Here is a 7395-nt window from a genome sequence, read left to right on the forward strand (position 1 = left end):
ATAACAAATCTTATATCATTTTGAAGTACCAGATGTTAGCTTTCCAACGCAACTGAAACTACATCATTTGGATCTTTGTAACTCAAGTTATGATTAATTAATTGCGAAGAGGTCGGGCTTGACAGCTTTTGCGATTCTTTCATTTCTTCATGAGTTCTCCATTTCTACATGCTTTTTCTTCATTCCCTCAATCCAATCTTTGCCTACTAAACCTGAAATCACTTGACAAACATATCAAGGCATCTAATGGAATCAAGGTGAATTAAATTTAGCTATTTTAAGACCTAAAAAAAATGTTTTCACATTCAAGCACAATTAAAGGAGAATTTACAAAACTATGCTATTTTATTAAATAAATGTGAGAAAGTTGACAAAACCCTGTAAATTCAACACAATATAAACCCTAAAAATGGGGTTTATCAATGCTCTAGAGATAGGATCTTGTTCAGTGTGTGTGGAATGAGTGGATTGTTAGTGAAGATGACTCTCATGCCAGGTGAGAGGCTTTCAGTGGGGATTTTCTTATCCCTCTAGCCCTTGGGCACTTTCTTCTTACTGCCAGTGTTCTCAGTGCTTAATGATGGCTGCCCAACACCAAACATAAGTTGGTGTCTGGGGGCTCTGTATAGCTCTGCACTAAGAGAGAGGGTTGGAAAACTACGTGTTGCATAACTGTTTCTCTTCTGTCAGAGGGAGAGTTAAGGCTAGGCATCTTGAACAAGATGTGGTCCTTCCATAACTATAAAATTAGCTCTCCCTTTGCTACACCAATGATGGCATTGGCAGTGGCTAGAAAGGGTCTTCCAAAGATGATGAATTCATCTTCTTCTTCCCTAGTATCCAAGATTATGAAATTTGCAAGGATGTAAAGGTTCTCAACCTTTACTAAGACATCCTCTACATGACTATAAGCCTTTTTCATTGACTTGTTTTCCATCTCTAGTGAGATTATTGCAGCTTGTACCTCAAAGATTCCAAACTTCTCCATTATAGAGAGTGGCATAAGGTTTATGCTTAACCCTAGGTCACACAGAGCCTTATCAAAGGTAATGGTGCCTATTGTGTAGGGAATCAGGAAGTGTCCAGGATCTGGCAGCTTCTGAGGTAGTTTCTGCTGAACCAAGGCATTGAGTTTCTTGGTGAGCAATAAAGGTTCTTTCTCTAATGGCTCTGTGCCAAACAACTTGGCATTCAGCTTCATCAAAATTGCTAAGTATCGAGCAACTTGCTCTTCCCTAGTTTCCTCTTTCTCATCAGAGGAAGAGTACTTTTTAGATTCTATGACCTTCAATCAAGCATTCAAGGGAACTTCAATGGGCTCCTCATGAACCTTGGGTTCTATCAGTTCTTCAATAGGAGAGTTCTCAGTGGGTTTGGGGTACCCAGCTACTCCTATTGTGGCATTCAATTCCAGGTCTTGCGTTTCTTTGGGCGTTGAATGCCCAGCTTGAATACTTTCACTGGCGTTTAACGCCAACTTTTGTGCTACCTTGGCCGTTGAACACCCAATAAGGACCTCCTTGCTGGTGTTCAACGCTAGTGATGGTGGCTTGTTGGGCATTGAACGCCAAGTAAGGACTTCCTTACTTGCGTTCAATGCTAGTGATGGTGCCTCCTTGGGCGTTGAACGCCTAGTAAGGTCTTCCTTACTAGCGTTCAATGCAAGTATTGGTGCTTTTGTGGGCATGGAACGCCCAGTAAGGACTTCCTTACTAGCGTTCAACGCCAATGTATCCCCTTCAGGCTCGGCCTCAGCTTCTACAGTGATGGCCTTGCACTCTTCTCTTAGGTTTACTTCAATGTTACTGGGAAGAGTATTAGGAGGGGTTTCAGGGATTCTCTTACTCAGTTGACCAACTTGTACCTCCAAATTTTTGATGGAGGACCTAGTTTCTATTATGAAACTGTGAGTGGTATTAGAGAGCTCAAAGACTATGGTTACTAAGTCAGAAAGGCTCTGCTTAGACGTCTCCATCTACTGCTGAGAGGATGGGAATAGTGGTTTGTTGTTGAACCTTTTCTGGGTTCTTCCACCTTGATTATTATTGATGCATGCTAAGGCTTCTGTTGATCCTTCTATGAGAGGTTAGGATGATTCCTCCATGAGGAGTTGTAGGTGTTTCCATAGGCTTCTCCTATGTAATTCACCTCTTCCATGATGGGTTGATCTGGATCATAGGCATCTCCATCATAGGAGGTGTCTTGAGTGCTGCCAGCTAATTACACTCCAATTAAGTGCTGAGAGATTATATTGACCTGTTAGGTCAAGATTTTGTTCTGACCCAATATGGCATTCAGAGTGTTAACTTCCAGGACTCCTTTCTTCTAAGCTACCCCATTGTTCACGGTTTCTCTCAGAAGTATACATGAATTGGTTGTTTGCAACCATTTTAATGAGTTCCTGTGCCTCTTCAGGCATTTTTTTCAAGTGGAGTGATAAACCCCGATTTCATGGTTAATCTTGTGCTTATTTTAGGGGATTTTATCACCTTTTCTCACATTTATTCAACGAAATAGCATAGTTTTGTAATTCTCCCTTGAATTTTGCTTAAATGTAAAAACATGCTTTTTAGGCCCCTTAAATTGGTGATTTTGATTCACTTTAATTCCATTCGATGCCTTGATATGTTTGATGAGTGATTTCAGGTTCATAAGGCAAGTATTGGATGGAAGAAATGAGTAGAAAAGCATACAAAGGGGAGAATGCATGAGGAAACAAGAATTGGGAATGCATCAATGGACGTGCACGCGCACAAGGCGCGCGCGCCCACAAAAGTGAGTTTGGCTAAGGACGCGCACGCGTACATGACGCGTCCGCGCGGATGAAGAAATAGCCAATCGACGCGCACGCGCACATTGCGCGTACGCGCCAATACTCGCACGTGACTCACTAAAGTGAAATCACCCCCAGCTATTTCTGAGCAGCCCAAGCCTAATTCCAACATGTTTCTGAGTGTATTTCATGAAGAATTAAAGCCCAAGCAAAAGGGGGAGCAATTGATTGTAGCATAGCATCATGTAGTTTAGTTTCTAGAGAGAGAAGCTCCCTCTTCTCTCTAGAATTAGGTTAGATTAGGTTAATTTCATCTTAAATCTAGTTCTAATTTCATGTCTCATCTTGTTTTCTCTACAATTTCATGTTTCTATTCTTGATCCTTCTTAGTTTTCATGTTAATTTCTCTTTGATGTTCATGGATGCTCTTGTTGGATTTGATTTATTTTTAATGCAATTTAATGTTTGATGTTTTTCTATTGTTGATTTGAGTTATGATTTTACTTTTCTTGCAATTGGTAGTTGTTTGATTTTATCATTCCTTGCAATTTACCATGCTTTCCAAGTGTTTGACAAAATTCTTAGAAGGATGTTAGAGTATATTTTGAGAATTCTTAGCTTGGAAAGAGTAATTAGGCAATCTTGAGTCATGAAAACCCAACTAATGTTGGTAATCTAGAATTGTTAGTTAATATGATGTTCATTGACTCTAATCTTTTGCTAATTTCCTTAGTGAATGATTAGTACTTTTGGATTGAGATTAACTAGTCTTATTAGATTTTCTCCAAGTCTGAGGATAGCATAATAACTCCCTCTACCTTTGGGGATGACGTAGTGAGATAAATTCTTGTTGTTATAGTGATATGATTGATTAGTCTTGTTTGACTTTCTCCCTATGTGTTGGAGTTGACTAAATAAGATGAACTAATCATTGTATGACTAGGATAGAAAGCCTATGATCTCAACCTTTGCCATGAATGTCTCCCTTTATTACTTGCTTTCTTTAGCTACTTGCTTTGTTTACTTTTCTTGTCCATTTATTTTTCTTGCCCTCTCACCAATTAAAACCACCTTTTACCCCTTGATAGCCAATAATTGACCACTTCATTGCAATTCCTCGTGAGACGATCCGGAGTCTAAATACTCTGGTTAATTCTTATTTGGGATTTGTTACTTGTGACAACACCATAAATTTAATTTGATGCAAAATTTGTTTGTTGGTTTAGGGCTATGCTTGCAACGAAGTAATTCTTTTCTATAAGAAGAAAAATCTAGATCGACAACAAATTCTCGTTCATCAACTTAATGGCGCCGTTGCCGGGGAATGACAATGGTGCTATGTTTTTGGCTATTGTATATATTGTGAATAGCTTGATTTTTGGTTTGTTTGTTAGTTTTTTCTAGTTGTAGGATTTTTGTTCTCTTTGTTTCTTGTTAGCTTTTGTTTTTATTTACTCTTTTACTATGAATTCTTATCCTTTTGGCTATGAGCATGGTTACAACTATGTTGTAGGAAATATAAGCTTCAATGAGGATGTGCATCAAGGATTTGGAGATGAAGGATGGGAGGAACCCCAAGCTTATGGACAACCTTCTTGGCAACAACCTCCTCCGGCTTTTTATGGGTACAATTCAAATTTTGATGCATACCAATCTAATGTATGTGATGACCCTCATTGTGGTTGTCAACCACAATCATCATATGCATATGAACCCCCTCCTCAATATAGCCTTTCACCATACTCAGAAGCCTCATACCACCATTCACCTCCACATGATCCTAACCCATATCCACCATACCAACCACAATATGAACCATATCTAGAACCACCACCATTCCAATACCAATACTCCCATGAACCACAAAGTCCATACACACCACCTCCCAACTATAATACCCTTCTCTCAAACAATGTACCCTCTCTTCCACCATCACCTCCCGATGAAGCCTCCATGCTAGAATTGAGAGATCTTGAATCTCATCTCTTAAGGCAACAAGAGGAGGATGAAAATAAGTTTGCGGAGTTAAGAGCGAAAATGGCTATCATGGTAGAAGCCATTGGCAACATGGTCTCATCCCGCCTAAGCCTATGCGATCAAAGCACTCCCATTGTTGAATGTGGAGAAGTAACCAAAGATCTTAGTGAGGGAGTGAACTTGAAGCTCCAAGGTGAGGAAGAGGAGTTAAAGCAAGAAGTGCAACAAGAGGAGAAGGTAGAGACGATTGAACCAAGGGAAGTAGTGGTTGGATATTTAGGATATGTTAATCACATAATGGAATCTCGAGTTGAAAAGCCCCCTCCCACGGAGAGTGGAATGAATATTAAGGAGGGGAGTGATGTTGTGGAAGTAGATAGAGAGTCGAAGGGAATTGATCAAGAAATGGATTCTATCATTAGTGATTTTTTGTCCATATTGATCAACCTCCTTGATGATCTTGTTGAGCCATCTTCCAGTGAATTAGAAAGCAAAGCTGAGGAGGACGTGCAACCTCCAGGGCATAATGTGATTGAAGAATTGGAAGAAGTATCCCAAGTAATAGACCACCCTATTTATGATGATTCCGCATCAACATATGCTCCTTTTGAGCTTGATGAGTGCTTCCCCAATATGCTTGGAATTGATAATGAGGTAGATTTCACTAAACCTCCTATCTATGATTTGAGTGATGGGGAAGAGATTGAAGGTATTGGCGAAGAAGAATGGGAACTTGAAGAAGCTTGGCAAGGGGTAAAGCTTGAAGAACCTCGCCAAGTGGTGGAAGTCTTTAGAAGAGGATGGACGGGAGTGGAACATGCTTTGTCAAGATCATTGGGAACTCCTCCACCTAGGTTGTCACCTAATCATTCATTTGAGTGGGTAAAACTTCTAACTCTTAGCTTTATTATCCCACTTGAATATGGTTTGCTTGAGACGGATGGCCAACTTAGGGTGCTTTATGGAATTAAGCGTAAGAGGAGGATGTTTAGTGGTTGGCGTTGTAAGTCTAGGCTCATTATGGTTGGTGTAGTGCTCAATTGAATGGGTCTAGGAGGATAGTTTGGTGCTTGCATGAGAATTCATCTCTCTTGCCACCCGGAGGAAATCACCATGATCAACTCAAGGACAGGTTTGAAACAAAGTGTGGGATCCCGGATCACACAAGGAAGACCAACTTTGGGAGCCCATGGTTTGTGAAGAACTCCATCAAAGCTTGGAGTTATTAACTTTGAATGATGAAGCACAATGGAAGTCCAAGTATTGGTGGATGTTCAGGATGGATTCAAGCACAAGCCACCTTGATCGATAGCCTCCCAAATGTCCAACTTAAGGACTTAAACTAAAAGTGCTTGGTGGGAGACACCTCACCATGGTAAACTCTTTCCATTCTCTGGTAGATATAATGAATGAATGAATTGGGTTCCATTGTACATAAATCTCTTACTTCTTGGTATATTTTGTTTTGTTTGCTAAGGTGTTTATATACTCTATGCTTCAATTAGGGATGATTCTTTGACCTTGAGTTTTTGCTTGGATTGCAAGTTTCCGCAAAGTGTTTAGAAAGAATTCCCAAAAATTTCAAAAATGTATTTGATTTTGCATCTTAGCTAGTTTTTGAGTCTTAGAGAAGGCTAGGAGGATTTCAGTTCTTCTTGGTGCAAAAAAAAAAAGAAAGAAGAGAGAGGGACGGATAAGCTATGCGCTAGCGCACAGTGCACGCGCGCGTAGATGCACGCTCTGAACTTTCTGGGCCAAGGACCCGAGAGTTGTGCCACTTTTGGGCCAACTCTGTGCGTTGACCCACGTGGACGCACGCCGTACGCATCTGCGTCCCTTCGTGTCTCCTTACTCACGCGTAGGCGCGCTTGGCGCCTCCACGCATCTTCCATAAGCTCAAGCCATCCACGCGAACGCGCATAGTGCGCGCACGTGCTGATGCGTTTTAGCATCACCCAGGCCAAAGGATCTGAGAGTTTTGCCAACTCTGGGCCCCTTTTGTGCCTTTGGCCCAGCCTACCTGCGTGGACGCGCACTACATGCATCCGCGCCCATTGCCAACTCTCTCATCTACGCGTAGGCGTGAGTCTCGCTTCCGCGCAACTTCCTTATTTTTCCCATCCACGCGGACGTGCATCGTGCGTGCTCGCACGGATTCAAAATCCATAACCCTATGTTCGTGAAGCGAACAGCAGAGTCGCGCACCCTCCCCCTCCAACGTTCTTCTTCTTCTCCCTCCATTTCCCACTTCATACCCCCAGCCTCCAACCACCACCGGCGAGCGCCCCGCGATTGCCACCACCGCCGTCAGCACGCCCGCACCTCCTTCTTCCTCCTCGCTCTCTCTTTCTCTCTCACTCACCCCTTCCTCTCTATTTTGCCCTCACCGTGCCAAGCACCGCCGCAACCTCCATTGTCGCCGGCGCAAGCTTCACCGCACCACCAAACCGCCACCCCTGCCTTGGCCAGTTCACTTCACTGTTCTTTCTCTCCCTCTTTTTGCTCCGTTCAGTTCTGCCTCCCAGGTTCTTAGCCCCTGCCTCTGCTGTATTTCAATTTTGTTCTTAGTTTTGTTAGTTTAGTTAGCTCATGATTTTTCTTGTTAGAATAGATAGAGATATCTGCTGTTAGGTAGTTAGGATGTG

This window comes from Arachis hypogaea, chromosome 4 (genome assembly GCF_003086295.3).
Source record: "Arachis hypogaea cultivar Tifrunner chromosome 4, arahy.Tifrunner.gnm2.J5K5, whole genome shotgun sequence".
In the NCBI taxonomy this organism is placed as follows: domain Eukaryota; kingdom Viridiplantae; phylum Streptophyta; class Magnoliopsida; order Fabales; family Fabaceae; genus Arachis; species Arachis hypogaea.